The sequence below is a fragment of the Gopherus flavomarginatus genome, chromosome 12 (genome assembly GCF_025201925.1).
Source record: "Gopherus flavomarginatus isolate rGopFla2 chromosome 12, rGopFla2.mat.asm, whole genome shotgun sequence".
NCBI classification, from domain to species: Eukaryota; Metazoa; Chordata; order Testudines; family Testudinidae; genus Gopherus; species Gopherus flavomarginatus.
Genome location: NC_066628.1, coordinates 923205 through 942591, shown reverse-complemented (window position 1 = coordinate 942591; position 19387 = coordinate 923205). Strand labels below are relative to the sequence as shown.

At 59.6% G+C, this 19387-nt stretch overlaps 1 long non-coding RNA gene and 1 pseudogene across 1 annotated transcript; one reads left to right on the top strand and one right to left on the bottom strand.

Moving 5' to 3' along the window:
- Positions 1 to 2774: 2774 nt before the first annotated feature.
- On the bottom strand, positions 2775 to 5027 carry LOC127032777 (uncharacterized). The gene is made up of 3 exons (XR_007768920.1): positions 4882 to 5027; positions 4442 to 4474; positions 2775 to 4095 (listed from the first exon to the last, which is right to left on the bottom strand). It is a non-coding gene; the product is annotated as an uncharacterized LOC127032777 (long non-coding RNA).
- Positions 5028 to 5485: 458 nt separating this feature from the next.
- On the top strand, positions 5486 to 19247 carry LOC127033080 (class I histocompatibility antigen, F10 alpha chain-like; annotated as a pseudogene).
- The last annotated feature ends 140 nt before the right edge of the window (positions 19248 to 19387 follow it).

Genomic DNA, 19387 nt, shown 5'->3' with positions numbered 1-19387 from the left:
GGCCCGCCTCACCTGGTTGGCCAAGTCTTCCCCCAGTAGCATGGGGATAGGATAATTGTCATAGACTGCAAAAGTCCACATTCCTGACCAGCCTTTGTACTGGACAGGCAGTTGAGCTGTAGGCAAGTCTACAGCTTGTGACATGAAGGGGTAAATTGTAACTTTGGCCTTTGGGTTGATGAATTTGGGGTCGACGAAGGATTGGTGGATAGCTGACACTTGTGCCCCCGTGTCTCTCCACGCAGTAACCTTCTTTCCGCCCACTCTCAAATTTTCCCTTCGCTCCAAGGGTATTTGAGAGGCATCCGGGCCTGGGGATCTTTGGTGTGATGGTGGTGTAATGAATTGCACTCGCATGGTGTTCTTGGGACACTTGGCCTTGATATGTCCCAGTTTATTACACTTAAAGCATCTTCCATCTGATGGGTCACTGGGCCGAGGTGAGTTACTGGAGACTGGTGAGGTTGAAGGGTAGGGTATCTGTGGCTTTACTTGGGTGGTATGTGGGGTCTTTGGCTGTCCTCAGTTGTAGGGTTTATGGTCTGTGTGCCCCCTGGGGTAATCGTTGCCCTTGACAGTAGCTTTCTTGCTTTATGCCAGTTCCATCCATTTGGCTGCAATCTCCCCCGCCTTAGCGATATTCTTGGGGTTTCCATGTTGTATGTACCGTGTGATGTCTTCAGGAACACCATCCAAGAACTGCTCCATTTGTATGAGGAGGTTCAGTTCTTCCAAGGTTTGAATGTTGTTTCCTGTTAGCCAGGCCTCATAGTTTTTTGCAATGTAGTAGGCGTGTTTGGGAAATGACACCTCTGGTTTCCACTTTTGGGTTCTGAAGCGCCGACGGGCATGATCTGGGGTTATCCCCATCCTGTATCTGGCCTTGGTTAGAAAAAGTTTATAGTCATTCATTTGGTGCTTAGGCATTTCAGCTGCCACCTCTGCTAAAGGTCCACTGAGCTGTGACCTCAATTCTACCATGTACTGGTCTTCGGGAATGCTGTACCCAAGACAGGCTCTTTCAAAATTTTCCAAGAAGGCCTCGGTGTCATCACCTGCCTTGTAGGTGGGAAATTTCCTGTGCTGTGGAGCAATATTTGGCGCCGGGTTGTTAGGGTTGGCTGGCACATGCAGCCCAGCTTTTGCCAACTCCAGTTCATGTTTTTTCTGTTTTTCCTTTTTTTTAATTCTCTTTTTGTTGTTTTTCATTTCTTTTTGTTGTTTTTCCATTTCTTTTTGGTGTTTTTCCATTTCTCGGTGGTGGGCCAACTCTTCTTCTGCTTGTTTCCTTCGGTAGGCTCTCTCTTCTTCTTCTAGTTTTCTTTTGTGTGCTGCCTCTTGGGCTGCCTGTTCTCTTTGGAAGGCTGCCAGTTTTATGCTTTCTTCCTTTTCTTTCATCTCCATCTGTCGCCTGTGTTCAGCTTCTTTGATTTGTTCTTCGGCCTCAATTTTTGCCTTAGAAGTCATGGTTCCTGTTTTCTTGTGTTGGGGTGCCCTCCGGTGTTTATCTTCTGAACTGCAGGTTCTGTTGCCTCCTGAAGTCTGCCTAGCAACAGTGCTTTTTTCCTTTTCTCTCTCTAGCTAATGTTCAATGAAGGGAAACCAGAAAAACCACTTTATTTGCATGCATATAAGTGCTGTTACTTGCCTCCTAATGGGAGGGATATTGCATGACAAAAGACGCTCAACAGCCTCTTAATGGCTTCTCGCTTAACATGCAAGCCACAAACTGCCAGAGAGAGCAGAAAAAAAAAATTCTCTCTGGTTCCCTTTTAAAACCAACTGTTTCTCTCTGCTAAAAAGCCCTTAGCAGAGAAAAGAAAAATATAATATTTCTACTGGCTTCTGGATTCTGTCTATCTCCCACCAGCTGCACACCATGTAATAACCTTAGTCCCAGATTTGGACCTTAGCGTCCAAAATATGGGGGTTAGCATGAAAACCTCCAAGCTTAGTTACCAGCTTGGACCTGGTACCTGCTGCCACCACCCAAAAAATTAGAGTGTTTTGGGGCACTCTGGTCCCCCTGAAAAACCTTTCCTGGGGACCCCAAGACCCAAATCCCTTGAGTCTTACAACAAAGGGAAATAATCCTTTTTCCCTTCCCCCCTCCAGGTGCTCCTGGAGAGATACACAGACACAAGCTCTGTGAATCCAAACAGAGTGAATCTCCCTCTCTGTTCCCAATCCTGGAAACAAAAAGTACTTTCCTATTCCCCCAGAGGGAATGCAAAGTCAGGCTAGCAATCCAACACACAAATCTCCCCTTGATTTCTTCCTCCCACCAATTCCCTGTGAGTACAGACTCAATTTCCCTGAGTAAAGAAAAACTCCAACAGGTCTTAAAAGAAAGCTTTATATAAAAAGAAAGAAAAATACATATAAATGCTCTCTGTATTAAGATGATACAATACAGGGTTAATTGCTTAAAAGAATATTGAATAAACAGCCTTATTCAAAAAGAATACAAATCAAAGCACTCCAGCACTTATATTCATGCAAATACCAAAGAAAAGAAACCATAGAACTTACTATCTGATTTCTTTGTCCTTACACTTAGAAACAGAAGACTAGAAAGTAGAACTATTTCTCCAAAGCTCAGAGAAAGCAGGCAGCCAGGAAAACAAAGACTTAGACACTCAATTCCCTCCACCCAAAGTTGAAAAAATCCGGTTTCCTGATTGGTCCTCTGGTCAGGTGCTTCAGGTGAAAGAGACATTAACCCTTAGCTATCTGTTTATGACAGACACGCAGCTCGGTGGAGGGGTATTTACTGGGGCCAGCAGCAAAGGGGGCGAGGGCAGATCCCCCCCAGCCCAGAGGCAGCTGCAGTTCCAGGGGACCAATAGCAGCTCCAGTTCAGGGCCCTGGGGTGGCCCAGTAGAGACTCCGGATCCGTCAGCTGCGTGCCGGGGGCACCCGCTCCAGTCCAGCCCCTAGCCCAGCCAATCGGTGTCTGTGGGATTCTGGGCCCGGCTCGGAAAGTCTCTCTCCTGGGGCCCCCGGCTCCTGGTCTCTGCTGCCCCGAGTCCTCCGCAGACCTGCCCCGGCTGAGATGCCTGGTGCACTCGCAGCCTGTTCCCCGCGCGGCTCTGGCACCGTCCCTGGGCTTTGCTCCAGCTGCCCCACGGCTCCTGGCTGCTGTGTCTGGGGAGGAGCCGTGCACACAGTGCCACGCGTGGGGTCTCTGCTGCGGGCGACTCCTGGCAATCAGGGGCTGTGGGTGGTGGGTTCAGAGAGTCACAGATCCCAAGGCCAAAAGGGATCACTGCGATCATCGGGTCTGATCCCCTGCACAGACCTGCCATAATCCCAGAGCAGATCCTGGAGAAAACCAGCCAATTGTGAGTTAAACACGCTGGGGTGGAGAATCCAGCAGGACCTTTGGGAAATAGCTCCAGGGGTTCATTCCCCTCACTGGTAAAACCTGGCGCCTCATCTCCAGCCTGGCTGAGCAGCACTCGGCGTCTCACACAGGCGGGGTCCGACGCGGGCCAGCGGGTCCAGTCTGGCAGGGGCAGTGGGTCACCGGGTGCCCGGCCCATCACACAGGCGGGGTCCGACGCGGGCCAGCGGGTCCAGGCTGGCAGGGCCTGTGGGTGGTGGGTCACCGGGTGCCTGGCCCATCACACCGGCGGGGTCCGACGCGGGCCAGCGGGTCCAGGCTGGCAGGGCCTGTGGGTGGTGGGTCACCGGGTGCCTGGCCCATCACACCGGCGGGGTCTGACGCTGGCCAGCGGGTCCAGCCTGGCAGGGGCTGTGGGTGGTGGGTCACTGGGTGCCCGTCCCGTCTCACAGGCAGGGTCTGACGCTGGCCAGCGGGTCCAGGCTGGCAGGGGCTGTGGGTGGTGGGTCACTGGGTGCCCGTCCCGTCTCACAGGCAGGGTCTGACACTGGCCAGCGGGTCCAGGCTGGCAGGGGCTGTGGGTGGTGGGCCACCGGGTGCCAGGCCCATCACATCGGCGGGGTCTGATGCTGGCCAGCGGGTCCAGGCTGGCAGGGGCTGTGGATGGTGGGTCACCGGGCACCCGGCCCATCACACAGGTGTGGTCTGACGCAGGCCAGCAGGGTCCAGGTCGGGCGTGGGATCCTCTCCTGGGGAGGCGGAAGAAGGTTTATTCCGTGTTCCCAATTTCACAGTGTGACCCTCCTCCTCCCCCCTCCACCCCTTGGGGTTTTCCAGACTGAGTCTCTGGGGGCCCTGCCCAATGGACGGCAGCTAACCCCGAGCCCAGCCCCAGGCCTGGCGTCGGGTGGGCACAGAGGGACTGGCTGCCCCGCTGGGCACTATGGAGGCGGCTGCAGGGGGTCAGTGACCTGGACCAGCAGCCCGGGGGCAGGGCCCAGCCAGCGAGGGCCCCCCCGATGTACCCACAATGCACTGGGGTGGGCAGTCCCGGGCGGGGCGGAGGATCTGGCCCTGTGTCCCCGGGTCACTCACCAGCAGTCGGGGCGAAGCTGCTTCTGCCAGAGTCTGAAATGAAGTAGAAAGCATAAGCGTGTCATGACCGGGCACTGGGGGAGGGGTGAACTGGTTGTGGGGCTCCCACCCCCCCCAGCAATCCCTGCCCTACCTGAACCCCCCTTCCTAGTGACCCCCATCTCCACCCCCCAGCCAGCCAAGGACACCCCCATCCCACGGTGATCCTGATCCCACCTACCCCAGCTCAGCTCATCACCCGTCTCTGCCAAGGCAAGAACCCGCCACGCCACGCCCCATCCCATTGCCCTGTGCCATGGAGCTACCTACCCCACCGCACGGCCCCGCGCCCCGGCACCGCCTCACCCTCCCAGAGGAGACTGTCGCCCTCTCCGCGCCCCTCCCCAGGCTCTGCCCCCAGCCCTGCCTGATGGGGATCCCCCTTCAGTTGCTCCCTTTACCCGAACGCTTTCTCCTCCGCACCACGACTCCAGCCAGCACGGCGCCGGCCCCAGTCAGCACAGCGAGGCCGAGGGCAGCCAGGATCCCGGGGGCCGGATCCCCATCTCCCCAGGAGCTGCGGGGATGAGGAAAGAGGGTCACTGGGGTGAATGGGGGATTTACTGGGCGTTGGACTCAGGGCCCTCCCTGCTCTGTGTCGCTGCCCATGGGGGCCGAGTTACCTCCCGCCCCGGTCAGGGTCCAGGTCATGCTGGGACAAGCCGGCTTGGCCTGGGATCCCCACCCGGGGCTGGCAGGGCCCTGAGCTGGCACCGGGAGAGTCAGGACAGGCCATTAGCCCCGGGCAGCCCCGGCTTGTCCCTAAAGCAGGGAACCTCCTCGCAGAGTCTGATTTCAGCCGCCCCCCCACCCCCCCGCACACAGAGCGCGCAGGAGCCAGGGGCTGAACTCACAGGCCCCATCGGGGTGAGCTGGGTCGTGGGGCTGCCCCAGGGTGCTTGGGGGTCAGCCCAGCAATGGTGTCACTGGGGACAGGCTGGGGAGAGCCCAGCTGGGAACCCGGGACAGTTCCTATGGGCTGGATTGGAGCCAGTCCCTGCTGCAATGAGCACCGGTTCTGGGGGCAGCGGGGCTGCAAGGGCCCCGAGGGAGTGGGGCAGCCCAGGGCTGCAGGGCTGAATCTCGCTCAGGGTCTGGGAGCGGAGCTGCGTCCGTTCCCCCCTTTGCAGGCTGGTCGGCTCAACAAGGAGGCTGCTGGGACATCAGTGTAAATACGTCCCTGTCCTGTAACCACTGAAACAGGGGGTTTGGAGCCTGTGCTTCCCCCTCGATCCAGACCCAACAGCAAGAACTTAACGTTCAGAGCAGAACAAATGTTGGGTGTCTCCTTTTCTCTCCCCGTACAGCCCTGCCCAAGGTCTCGGTTTCCCACAGAGACTCCCCTGATGGCTCTGCCACCCTCTCCTGCCGCGCCAGGGGCTTTGACCCACGACCCATCCACATCTCCTGGGTGCGGGATGGGAAGGAGACCCCGGCGCCCCCCATCAGTGACCCGTCCCAGCTCCAGAGATCTGTGGGGATCCCACAGCAGGGCGGGGCCGGGCACAGCTACTCCTGCCGCGTGCAGCCCCACGGCCTGCAGGAGGAGCTGGCGACCCCAGGTAACGGGCTCTCTCGGGGCAGGGGGAGGGATGGGACCCCCGAGCAGGTCTCCAGCATGAGCTATTGCTGAGCACGTCCTGCTACATCTCCTGCCCGAGGCGGGGACCGAATTGATGCCCTCGGATGTGGCAGCAGGAGCCAGGTGACCCATTGCCCATGGCCCCCACACTGTGCCCACCCACCTAGCCCGATTGGAGTCCCCTGAAAGCCGGGCCTCTTGGGGACTCGGACACCCGCCATGTTTGCTCCCAGCTGGGGGAATGAGACATGTCCCTCCCGACCCCCAACAGGGGCCTGCCCCAGACTGCACCAGGGCAGAGGGTAACTCAGTCCCCATGGGCAACGACACAGAGCAGGGAGGGCCCTGAGTCAAATGCCCAGTAAATCCCCCATTCACCCCAGTGACCCTCTTTCCTCATCCCTGCAGCACCCGGGGAGATGGGGGGCCTGGCCCCTGGGATCCTGGCCGTCCTCTGCCTTGCTGTGCTGACTGTGGCCGGTGCCATGGTGGCTGGCGTCGTGGTGTGGAGGAGAAAGCACCCAGGTAAAGAGAGCGACCGTGGGGGGGGCTGGGGGCAGAGCCTGGGAAGGGACACGGAGAGGACAACGATCTCCTCTGGGAGGGTGGGGCGGTGCCAGGACATGGGGCTATGGGGTGGGGTGGGTAGCCCCATGGCAAGGGGGCTGTGGGGTGGGGCAGGTTCCTGCCTTGGCGAGGTGAGTGATGAGCTGGGCTGGGGTAGATGGGGTCAGGATCACCTTGGCTGGCTGAGGGAGGTGAAGACGGGGTCACTAGGAAGTGAGGGTTCAGGTGGGTCAGGGATTGCTGAGGGGGTCCTATGCTGGCTGGGGGGGTGGAGAAGGGGTCACTGGGGAGGAGGGTTCAGGTGGGGCAGGGATTGCTGGAACGGGGGTGTGACAGGCTGAATCAGAGAAACCCCCCTGGGAGCTGCCACGTGATGTGCCAAGACTACTTCTGCCCTCTGCTTTCCTGCCCGGTCATCTTAGGACCTCAGTGCCCTGCCTGGTTTGAGCCAGACCCGCTAGCCTGCTGCAAACCCAGACCCCGGTCAGAACCACAGCCCCTAACACCGGCAGGCTTAAACTGAAAGCAGCTTAAGAAGTGTTCTTATCTTTAACACTCAGATGTCCAACTCCCCGTGGGGTCCAAACCCCAAATAAATCTGTTTTACGCTGTATAAAGCTTATACAGGGTAAACTCGTAAATTGTTCGCCCGCTATAACACAGATACAGAGAGATGCACAGCTGTTTGCCCCCCCCCAGGTGTTAAACACATACTCTGAGTTAATTAATAAGTAAAAAGTGATTTTACTAAATACAGAAAGTTGGATTTAAGTGGTTCCAAGTAGTAACAAACAGAACAAAGTGAATTACCAAGCAAAATGAAATAGAACATGCAAGTCTGTGTCTAATCAAACTGAATACAAATAACACCTCACCAGTTCCAGTGAGCTTCCTTTTACAGACTCGCCTCCTTCTAGTCTGGGTCCAGCGATCACTCAGGCCTGGTCTACACTACGCTCTTAAACCGATTTTAACAGCATTAAATTGATTTAATGCTGCACCCGTCCACACTACACTGCTCTTTATATTGATTTAAAGGGCTCTTTAAATCGATTTCTGTACTCCTACAAAACGAGAGGAGTAACGCTAAAATCGATATTACTATATCGGATTTGGGTTAGTGTGGACGCAAATCGATGTTATTGGCCTCATTATTTTACAGTAGCTACCCGCAGTGCACCGCTCCAGAAATCGATGCTAGCCTCGGACCATGGACGCACACCACCGAATTAATGTGTCTAGTGTGGACGCGCACAATCGACTTTATAATATCTGTTTTATAAAATCGGTTTAAGCTAATTCAAATTTATCCTGTAGTGTAGACTTAGCGTCACACCCCTGTCGTTACTGTCCTTTATTCCAGATTCTTTCAGGCATCCTTGGGGGTGGAGAGGCTCTCTTGAGCCAGCTGAAGACTAAATGGAGGGGTCTCCCAGGGGGTTAAATAGACTCTCTCTTGTGGATGGAGACCCCCCTCCTCTCTCCTATGCAAAGTCCAGCTCCAAGATGGAGTTCTGGAGTCACCTGGGCAAGTCACTGTCCATGCAGGACTCACAGTTTCTCACCAGGTAGCAGCCATGGGTCACATGCTGCCTTGAACGTCCTCAGGTCGACTTCTTATGTGGATTGGAGCCTCCCAAGATCCATTGTCCTTTAAGTGTTTCTTGATTAGGTACTTAACTTGCACATTCCTTTCTCCGGGAACTGACTAAATGCTCTGCTAAAGTTGTTTAGAAATCAAGCCAGTATGCGGCCAATATTCATAACTTTGAATACAGCAATGACACAGGCATACAAATAGGATGAATAGATTCCGCAGATCAGAACCTTTACAGAGATCTGTTACATGGCCTATGTAGCATAACACATACTCCAGTTATGTCAGATATACATTCATAAGCATATTTTCATAAAGCCTTATGGTGGGGCGCCATCCTTGGCTGGCTGGCGGGGTGGAGATGGGGGTCACTAGGAAGAGGGGTTCAGGAGGGGCAGGGATTGCTGGACGGGGAGGGTCCTTGTCTAGTGGGAGGGTGCAGATGGGGTCACAGGGAAGGAGGGTGTTCAGGTAGGGCAGGGATTGCTGGAGGGGCAGGGGTACCCCAACCAGTTCAGCCCCCCCACCCCAGTGCCCGGTCGTGACACGCTCTCTGCTTCCATTTCAGACTCCTGCAGAAGCAGCTACACTCCGACTGCCAGTGAGTGACCCCGGGGACACGGCCCGATCCCCACCCCACCACCGGGACTGCCTGTCCCAGTGCATTGTGGGTACACCGGGGGGGGAGGAGAACAGCACTGACTGAATGTGGGTGCTGATTGCCCCCCAGGGTGGAGATCAGGCCCATCATGGAGTCGGTGGGGCAGAACTGTATTTCCATTTCCCCTCCCCCCGGGGTCACCCCAAAACTTTCTTCATCTTCCTCCAACACACAAACTCCTCCCGCCCCAGCTCCTGTCCCGGCACGTCTGCATCCGGCTGGCGCCCACGGGCTGGGGGCCCTGAGACGGGCGCTGCCACAAGGTGGCTTTGGTTGGCTCAGACCAGACCCACCCCCTAAGGGTCCTCTCCTGCCTGGCCCCGGCTCGCTGGCCCCTGGGGCTCGCTGGCTCTTGTCTGGGCCGGTTTGGAGCTCTCTCCATGGGACTCTGGTCACTGTGGGGCTGGAGCTGTCGGGTCCATGGAGTTGGTGTCTTGGAGTAGCACCAACGCCTCCAGGGCCCGTGGGGCACAGCCAGGACCCCTGAGCTGGCCTGTGTCTGCAGCTCCTGAGCTGGAGCCCCCTGGGGCAGCACCTGCCTGTCCCCTTGCTGGCTGGGCCCTGCGCAGGGCTGCTGGTCCAGGTCACCCACCCCAGGCAACCCCCTCCATAGTGCCCAGTGGGGTGGCCAGTCCCTCTGTGCCCACCCAACACCAGTCCCGGGATGGGGCTCGGGGTCAGCTGTCATCCATTGGACAGGGCCCCCAGAGACACAGTCTGGGGCTCCAGGACCTGGGAAACCCCAAGGGTGTGGGGGAAGGGGGAGTCACACCTGGTTAGGGTGACCATATGTCCCAGTTTGGCTAGGACAATCCCTTTTTTAGGCCCTGTCCTGGCCGTCCCCACATCTCTGACAGAAGTGGGCATTTGTCCTGTTCACTCCTGCCGACTGATCATCAGTTGGCAGAGCAAAGGGGACAAATGCCCACTTTTGCCAAAAAAGCGGGGTGGGACCCCTAGGGAGGCATGAAGGAACATCTGTGGGGGTGCGGGAGTGGCACCCCAGCCCTGCGCTGGAGGGAGGGCGAGGGAGAGTGGCTCGGGCCAGCCCATCCTGCATGCAGGGATGATGAGAGGACCTTGGGTGGCCCTGGGCGGGGGCTTGTGGCAGGGGGTTTGGACAGCCACCCCAGTGCGTGGAGGCGAATGGGTCTCAAGGAGGAAGGGGGATCGCAGGTGGGCGGTGGAGGGGTTTGGAGGACCAGCCCCATGAACAGGCAGGCAGTGGGGAGGCTCGGAGCAGCCCCATGCAAAGAAGAGGGGGGCAAAGGTGGCTGTGAGTGGGCATTGGGGGGCTCGGGCCAGCCCCGGGCACCAGTGGGGTGGCTGGCCCCATGTGGGTGGGAGGCAAGGAGGGCTTGGGCTGGGCCCACGTGTGTGGGGGTGAGGGTGGCCTCGGGTGGCCCCATGTTGGTGGGAGGCAGGGAGGGCTTGGGCTGGGCCCACGTGTGTGCGGGGTTGAGGGTGGCCTCGGGTGGCCCCACAGGGAGGGTTGCGGTAGGACTCAATCCAGCCCTGTGAGGGTGAAAGGCAGGGAGGGCTTGGCTTGGTCCCACGGGAAGGCGGGGGAGAGGGGCTATTTTCCATTTGGAAAAATATGGTTGCCCTGGGGAACACAGACTAAACCTTCCTCTGCTTCCCCAGGAGAGGATCCCGGCCTGGACCCCGCTGGCCAGTGTCAGCCCACGCCTGTGTGGTGGACCAGGCACCCGGTCACCTCACCACCCACAGCCCCTGCCAGCCAGGACCCCGCCAGCCAGCCTCAGACCATGCCTGTGTGAGAGGCCAGGCACCCAGTGACCACACAGTGACCCCAACACCCACAGCCCTGCCTGCCAGGAGTCACCCACAGAGACCCTGAGCGTGGTACCGTGTGCATGGCTCCTCCCCAGACACAGCAGCTCCTCGGTTGCCAGAGGCTCCGGCTGCCCAGGCCCTGCGGCTCTCGCACTGGCTCAGAACACAAACGCCCTGTGCAGCTCGCTGGGCCTCTGCAGTTCCAGCTCCCAGACAGCCGTGCGGAGCCCTGGGGAATTGGATGTGATCAAGGCTGGATTAACCTTTTGTGGTCCTGGCGCCAACATATCTGTGGACCCCCATGGGGACAAAGAAGCCTGGCGTGGGGAGGTTGGTCCCCAGAGCAAGGGGCCAGCCAGGAGCAGTGGGGTATAGCGTGGTGGGGCCAGCCCCGCTCCACCCAGCCCAGTGCAGGGCACGATTTACAAACCGGCCATTGCCAGACGCACACTGGCCCTCCCGGCCCTGTGCTGCCAGCGTGTCCCTTCCCCTCAGGGGTGGGCCCATGCCGCGCCACACAGCCCCCAACTTCCTATGCCCAGCATCCCAACACACAGACCCTCCACCACAAATGCACAGCAGCCTGCACACCCCTGCCCAGCATCCCCCCCAGCCCCACCACTACTGCCCAGTGCACTTCCCCACAGCCCACCACCACAACTACACAGCACCCCACTCAGACCCCCCCACTGCCCAGCATCCCAACACACAGCCCTTCCCCACCCCCCCAAGAGACCGCCCACTGGCCAGCAGCCCACCCCCCCACACCTCCAGAGACCCACTCCCTCACACCCTGCCCCCTGGTCACACTCACCGGCTGAGCTGGCAGCACGGCCGGGGTCGGTCCAGTGCCAGGGCGGGGAATCACTCCAGCCTCTCGGGACTGGCACTATTAGCCAGGCCAGGGTCTGCCCCTGGCCTGGCTGGACTCCCTCATGACCCACTTGCATGGAAATAGGGTGACCATATGTCCCCGTTTGGCCAGGACAGTTCCCTTTTTGACCTCTGTCTTTTTTTGAGCCATCCTGACTTTTTTTGACAAAAACTGGCATTTATCCTGTTTGCTCTTCCCAACTAATCAGTTGGGAAGAGCAAATGAACAAATGCCCAGTTTACCAGAAAAGTCTGGTGCGCCTCCCGTGCGGGTCATGGAGGAACATGTGTTGGGGGGGTGGGGGTGGCAACAGCAGGACAAGATGTGACCAAGTGGGACTGTTCTTAATGTTTCCTCTGAATACTGTGTGGGTGCCTCAGTTTCCCCTGTGCATTTCTTAAGTCTCTAGGTGTTGGGATAAAGGCCAGGGTGCATAAATCACTGACACTCTGTCTCCTGGCAACTAATGGCCCGGGCCCTTCCCCACTGCAAGGGGATGCTAAAGGTGAGGGAGAACAAAGAGATCAGGTGACCTCCTGGCCCAGGAAAGAGACAAAGGCCAGAGAGGAGGGGCTGGAGAGTCAGTTTGGAGCCGGCTGGGGACGTGGGGTGAGTGCAGACGGCTGGTTCACTGCCCCCCCAGAATGGACCCGGCCGAGGGGTCCGGTTCTCTGTACCTACAAGCTCTGTTTTAGACCCTGTTCCTGGCATCGAATAAACCTCTGTGTTACTGGCTGGCTGAGAGTCACGTCTGACTGCAAAGTGGGGGTGCAGGACCCTGTGGCTTCCCCAGGACCCCGCTGGGGTGGACTCGCTGTGGGAAGCGCACGGAGAGGCAGAGGATGCTGAATGCTCCAAGGAGAGACCCAGGAGGTGAAGACGTGTGAGCTTCTTGCCCTGAACAAGTCTGCTCCAAGGGAGAGGAGGCTCCCCAAAGTCCTGACTGGCTTGGTGGGGAGCAGTTCCACAGCATCGCCCAGGGACTCCGTAACACAGGGCTTTGGGGGGTCAGCCGCAGCCCCAGGTAGAATGGCGCTTGGGGGGGTTAGGGGACAACCCTAGCCCCAGCCCTTGGCAGCGGTGTGGGGAGCTGGGGCGAGGGAGGGGGTCAGCCCCTGGCTGCAGCGTGGGGAGCTGGGGCGAGGGAGGGGGTCAGCCCTTGGCAGCGGTGTGGGGAGATGGGGCGAGGGAGGGGTCAGCCCCTGTCCTGGCAGCAGCATGCGGAGCTTGGGGAGTGGGGGGTCAGCCCTTGGCAGCGGTGTGGGGAGATGGGGCGAGGGAGGGGTCAGCCCCTGTCCTGGCAGCAGCATGCGGAGCTTGGGGAGTGGAGATCAGTCCCTGGTTGCGGTGTGGGGAGCTGTGACGGAGGAGTCAGCTCCAGTGGTGGATTTAGAGTTAGTGGGGCCCTGTGCTCAGCTTCATTTTTGGGGCCCCTCCTTGGGACCCAGCCAAGAAAAAGAACATTCTCTCTTACCTCTCCCACCCCCATTTTTCATTCTTTTTTTCTTCATCCGCCTCCCATAAATAATAGCAAGGAAATGAAAAGAAAGCGAGGTCCCTTGATTGTTTTTGTAGTCAAACTTATTTTTCTACAGACCACTTAAAAATCGCTGGGGATCTTGGTGGACCATGTAATGATCCTTCCAAATATTGTTTGTACCATTATCTGACTATTGTAAAGCGCTTTGGATAAGAGCCCTTTATAAAAAAAAATAAGTAAAAAATTGTTCGGGTGCGGGGTCTGGCCAGGCGCTAGGGTGAGGGAGGGGGCTCAGGGCTGGGGCAGGAGGTTGGGGTGTGGTGCCCTTACCTGGGGCAGCTCCCATTTGGTGCTCAGGGTAGGGGTGGGGATGGGGGGGGGTGCAGGAGTCAGGACACGGGGCTGGGGGTGTGGGCTGAGGTCATGGGGGTGCTCCCAGCCCCCTGCCCTGAGCGGCTCATGGCAGGTGGGGTACGTGTAGGGGGACTGCAGGGCCCCGCCTTTGCTCTGCTCTGCCCCAATTGCACTCCCTTCCCCAAGGCCCCGCCTCCTCCCCGTCCGGGGTGCAGCGGGCGCCCCCCGGCACCTGGCTGATGAGCCTGGACTCTCCACTGGCTGCCCCAGGGCCCTGAACTAGAACCGCTCTCGCTCCCTGGGACTACAGCTGCCTCTGGGCCATGGAGACCTGCCCTCATCCTTCTGCTGCTGGCCCCGGTTGCCCAGTAAATACCCCTTCCCTGAGCCGCGTCTCTGGGGCTGGGTGCGGTGCCAGGGTACAGCGGGTGCTGCTGGCACCCCAGGGCTCGGGGGGCTCTGGCACTGAGAAGCCTCAGTCATCTCATGTGTGAGGAGGGGGATGTCCCCCCGTCCCAGCCCACTGGGCTCTGGGAGTCTCAGTAAAGCTGCATTTCATGCCCTGGGACAACATGGCCCTGCAGCACCCTCCCACGGGGCCCCCAGCCCAGCGCCAGGCCTCTGGCCTTTCTGCCCCTCAGCTCGGGGGGCCTCACACCCCCTCCCTCCATGGGATGCGAGGGGATCCCAGCCCCTTCTATGCTGCTCCAGGGCCACCTCTAGCCAGCAGCAGCGGTGCCCCTGCCCCAGCCCTGGGGCTGCCTCTCCCCTTTGGGTCTCCTCAGGGTGCCTGCCACCCTCCGCCCTGCAGCTATGGCATCTCCTCTCTTCCTCCCAGGGCTGGGCAAGTGCCGGCTGATTGGGACCCCCGCCCTGGGCTGCCTTCCATGATCCCAACCTCTCAGCCCAAATCCAGCCCCAGGGGCCAGATAGCTAAGCAGGGAATCCCATTGGGGGGGGACGGCCCCCTAGAGGGCTGTGCAAAGGGACCGCTGGCTGGAGAGAGACCTCAGGATGGCTATAGGCCTTCCTCCTATCTCCCCCCCACCCCTCCCAGGGTGTGTCAGCACCAGATGTGCTGCGGAGTCTCTCACTGTCACAGACCCCAGAATGCCTGACATCTTTATACAAAACACAGCACATTGGGGGGTTCCGTTTTCTTCCCTTGCTGCCCGCCTTCTGAGCCGTCCGGGCGCCCTCATGTCCTGGTCTCAAGCCTCTTGCCACCAAAACATGGATCGAGACGTCCTGTTTTACAACAGCCGCCGCGAGACGCCCATGATCCCGGGACTCCAGGCGCTGGGGCTTTAAGGAACAGCGCCAGACTGGCGAGGAAGCAGTGAGAGTTGGTGACGCAGCTCACCAGCAGCAACTGGTTCCAGCTGGGGGAGGGGGGGGGGCTGTGCTGGGTCCTTCCTGTGGCCAGCAGGAGGTTCCTGCCCCGGGCCCTGGGTTACTTGGGAGCATTTCCCAGCAACTCCAGGTGGAACCACCAACTGCTTGTGTCTGACCCTGCTGGGCGAGGGCTCTTCCCACGCCCTGATTGGACACCCAGGCCACTGGCAACTTGAGTGAAAGCAACCAGGGGTTTGCAGAGTTTGCTGGAGCAGGGACAGGGGTCTCTTCTTTCTGCAGGGGGGAGACCCCTGGCCCAGCACAGGAGCCATAGCCCTGGGTATCACCCTGGGGCTCTGCTGGGGGGTGCTGGGGGCAGTGGCTGATGGTGAGTAGAGACGGGGCGAAGGGGATCAGGCATGGGGGGGAATGGGGGAGAGGCAGACAAGGGAAAACCAGCTGGGAACACTGGGGGGAAACACCCAGCCAGGGAGACCTTTCCGCAGGCCCCCCACCCCCCACTCCACTGCCAAGCTCCCTGTCCGTGTGTGGCTGCAGCTCGCACAGCTGGGACGTGCTGCCAGGGCCCCCCAGAGTGGACGGATCCCACTGGCACCACGGCAGGGCAGCTGGATGATTTTAAAATGCTGGATTGAAGCCCGCCAGGGCCTGGATGGCAGAGGCTGTGGGCCAAGTGTATTTCCAGGAAAAGATCTGGGATTTCCTGCAGCAGGAGAAAACCTCCAAACTGGTGACAAACTGATGGATGGGTCTGAGCAATCACACAAGTGGTGAATGGTTCTGTGGGTCTCCCTCCCCAAACCCAGGGACCACAGCCTGCTCTGGGGGTCACTCCCTAGGGCTGCACAGGGGGTGTCTGGGGCAGGGGACAGGTCCCACTGAGGCCAAGGATTCACGTGCTGCTGCGTTGGCTGAGTGGCGAGGGGACAGCCCATCACACCAGAGACACCGCAGTCAAACCAGCAGAAATGAGTGGGTGTGGTTCCCAGCCCCGGGCTCTGCAGGAGCTCAGACCAGCCCCATCCCTTCCGGCCTTGACCTCTGTAAAGCTGCGTAAAGTTAGAGCCTCACGTCTGGGCTTTGCTGGCTCAGGGCCTGGATCTGCCAAGGCCTGGCACCTGCTCCAGAGTCTCAGCATTGCCTGGCTTTAGCACCATGGCTGGTATCTTTCTCCAAGTTCCAGATCCTGGAGTCCTGGGACTATGGAAGCATCAAATGTGAGTTTCTGGGTCTCATGGGCAGAGGAGACACGACCAAAAGCTGTGACCCCAGTAGGTGCAAACCCCAAATGAGGTAATAACCAGACCCTAGACATAGTGATCGCTATAATCCCTTCCCATGGGTTTGCGGGCCCAGCTGCCTAGTGATCTCTGAGCGCTTGTGGCTGATGATTTAGTTCTGTTCCTCTTTTCCCCCAGAGCCCCACATGATGCAGGTTCTTGTGGGCTGCACTCTAGACAGGGACACTCCCATAGGGGCGAAGTTCCAGTACGCCCCGGGGGGACTTCATCCGCTTCCACACAGCGCAGCTCCTGTGGGTGGCGGCCGTGCAGCCGGCTGGGACCAGAAGCAGCTGTGGGACCCCAGCCTACACTAGGGCTGCTTCGCTCAGTGGTCCCTGCAGAACGAGTGTCTGGAGCCCGTGCGGAGCCTGGCGTGGGTGGGAATGGGGACCCTGGAGCGGTGGGTGAGTCTGGGCTGTGGGCCGGGAGGGAGCTGCCGTTCCCTGGGAACTGGCCCAGCCTTGTCTCTACCGGAGCATCAGTTCAGGCAGGTTGGAACCTTCGATCCCCCTGAGCTCTGCGCCTAAGAAGTGATGAGGAATTGAAAGGGATTGAAGCAGCTATTTTGGGAGCGGGGGCTGCATCTTGGGAACCCCTGGGCCAAATGTCCCCAAATTTGCACCACAGACTCTACACTGGACCCTGTTGCTGCGCCCGATTCCTCACCCCAGTCTCCCGTGCGCTCCCACGTTAGAGCAATGGGATCATTACAATTAGCGTCTCCTGAGAGTGCCTCTATCTGGGGCAGCCCAGGACCAGACACCCTCAGATCTGCCCCCTTAACTCGGCTCCGACTCTGATGCACCATAGCAGCTCTCAGACCAATCCGTTTCTGGATGGGACCCCAGCACTCGCTGCGGTACCAGCTCAGAAACCCCAAGCATTGAGCTGCTGAGAACAAAACTCCCTGAAGCCGCAGCAGGCCACGAGCGACGGGCACAGCTGACAGTCTCCGCGCTGCTGGGAGAGACTCGAACTCACAGCCTGCGGGTGCTGCTCACAGTCAGCACATCCCCTCGGGGGGGGCCTGGCTGCCTGCAAACCCCCTGGCATCAGCACAGCCCCTGGCCTGCGGCACGAGCCCATTTCACACGCTGCACCTCAGTGTGGCGCGACCCAGGTAAGGGCTCCCAGCACACCCCTGTTTGCAGTACAGCTTCCCCCAAGGGGCAGTGGGGGCTGGGCGCTAGCTGGGGGCTGTCCCGAGGGCTGAGCTGGGCTTGGGAGGGTCACAGCCAGAGTTCCCAGAAAACAGCAGCCGCACTGGAAAATGTTGGTGTCACATGGTATTTGGGGGGGTCTTGGTCTGCCGAACCCCCATCCTCAAACAACCTCAGATTTGCACCACTCACCCCACCCCAAAACCCAACCAGGGTCAGTCCATTTCAAGCTGATCTGAGTCCACGGGTGGATTTTGGAGCACTTAGAAAAATCAGCGACTCTCAGCCTGGCTTGCCAGGCTGCTGCCTCCCCCAGCAATGGACCCGCTCCCGGGGCAGGGTCACACTGTGCACCCTGCCTGGCACGTCTCTGAGGCCTGATGAGACCCAGCAGCTGGACAAACTGAAACAGGGACTTGGGCAGATTTTCCCCCGCTAGGGGAATGACCCTCGGACTCCCTGGGCCGGGTTCTCCGTCCCTGCACGTGTAACTCCAGGGAGACATCTCTCTGAGATCTGTGCTGGGCCAAGCAGGGGTTAACCCCCGGTAGGGCAATGGCCCGGGCTACCCAGGGGTCTGACCAGCTGGGCACAGGACCCCTCTGGCCTGAGTGTGGACCCATGACCCCTCTTTTGCCGTAACTCACGGCAGGGAGCAAAGACCGGACATGTGAGCCCCCGGGTCTGTCGGCTCCGCTAGCTGCCCAGGCCCCATCAGGGGAGGGGTCACTGAGTCAGGCCCTGCCCAGCCCCGCAGGGACGTGGGGCTCCTGCTCCAGGACGCTGAGCCCCACATGAAGGGTGAGGGAGGGAGCTGCAGCCAGTGCCTGGCTTTATGGCAGATGAGCAGACGCGTCAGCTCCCCTCTGCACCCCTGGACCTGCCCTTCCACAGCCACCGGCTCCTGCCAGGCCTGGGTGAGTGTTGGGGAGGGAGCTGGCAGGGGTGGGCACTCCTACTCGTTTGGGGGGGGCGCTATGGGCAGAGAGACACTGGCACAAGCTGGACTAGCCAGCGGCTAGGCCTGTCTCTCCTGCCTGTTACACTGTCCTGGCCTCTGGTACGTGGCTCCCGCGCTGTGTCTCTCCCCAGCACCCCCCGAGGTCTCAGTTTCCCGCAGGGACACCCCCGATAGCTCCGTCACCCTCTCCTGCCACACCAGGGGCGTTTACCCGCGTCCCATCCACGTCTCCTGGGTGCGGGACGGAGAAGACATCCTGGCAGAGAAGGACTCCAGCGGGATCCTGCCCAACGCCGACAGCACCTACTACATGCAGTCATCCCTGGAAATCTCCCCGCAGCAGGACGGGCACCGCTACGCCTGCCAGGTGGAGCACAGCAGCCTGGGGGAGCCCACGCTCATCTGGGGTAAGGGAGGGTGAATGGCAGGGCCCAGGGGTTGGGGGCACAGCCCATGGGAATTACAGAGATGGGGTGAGACAGGGCTGTAGGAAGGTCAATATCCCGGCCCACTGTCAGTGTGACCTCTTCTAGCTCTGGGTATTCGTGTGACCCACAGAAATGGCCGATGCTTCAGATTATCTCATTAAGTTCCTGGCTGTGGTGATATCCTGTGGCAGTGAGTTCCACAGACTGATGATGATATGAGGGAAGGACCTGGTTGCTACATTTGCTGCATGTCTGGAAGTGCCTGGCAAAGCACCCACCCTCTGGCCCCATCCCCATCCCCCTCCCAGCTCAGCCTTTCCCCTCCCCTGGGGCCAGGTCTCTGCAGACGCCCTTGGGGAGACGTTCAAGGCAAAGGCCTGTGGCTGCCCCAGGAGGATGCCCCAGTGGCTGCTCCCCTCAGTGACCTGGGCCCTTCTCCACCCCACAGCCCCTGGGAAGAAGGGCCCCCTGCCCCCCGGGGTCCTGGCCGCCATCGTCCTGGCCATGCTGGTTCTGGCTGGAGCCGTAGGGGCCGGCGTCATCCTGTGGAGGAGAAGATCAGCAGGTAAGAGCTGGTCCCCGCGGAGCTGGGATGTGGGGAGGTCTGGGGAGTGGGGCGGCCCAGCCAGCCCAAGGGGGAATGGCTCCTAGCACTGCCCCCCTGAAGGAGAGATGGGGCAGGGCCATGGGGCAGGGCTGATCACTGTAACCCGGCCCTGCTGGCGGCAGAGTGGGATCTGTCATTGGCTGGGTGCCATGGGCCTGCTGTGGGGGGCACTGGGGTGGGGCTGGCCTGGGCGAGGTGTA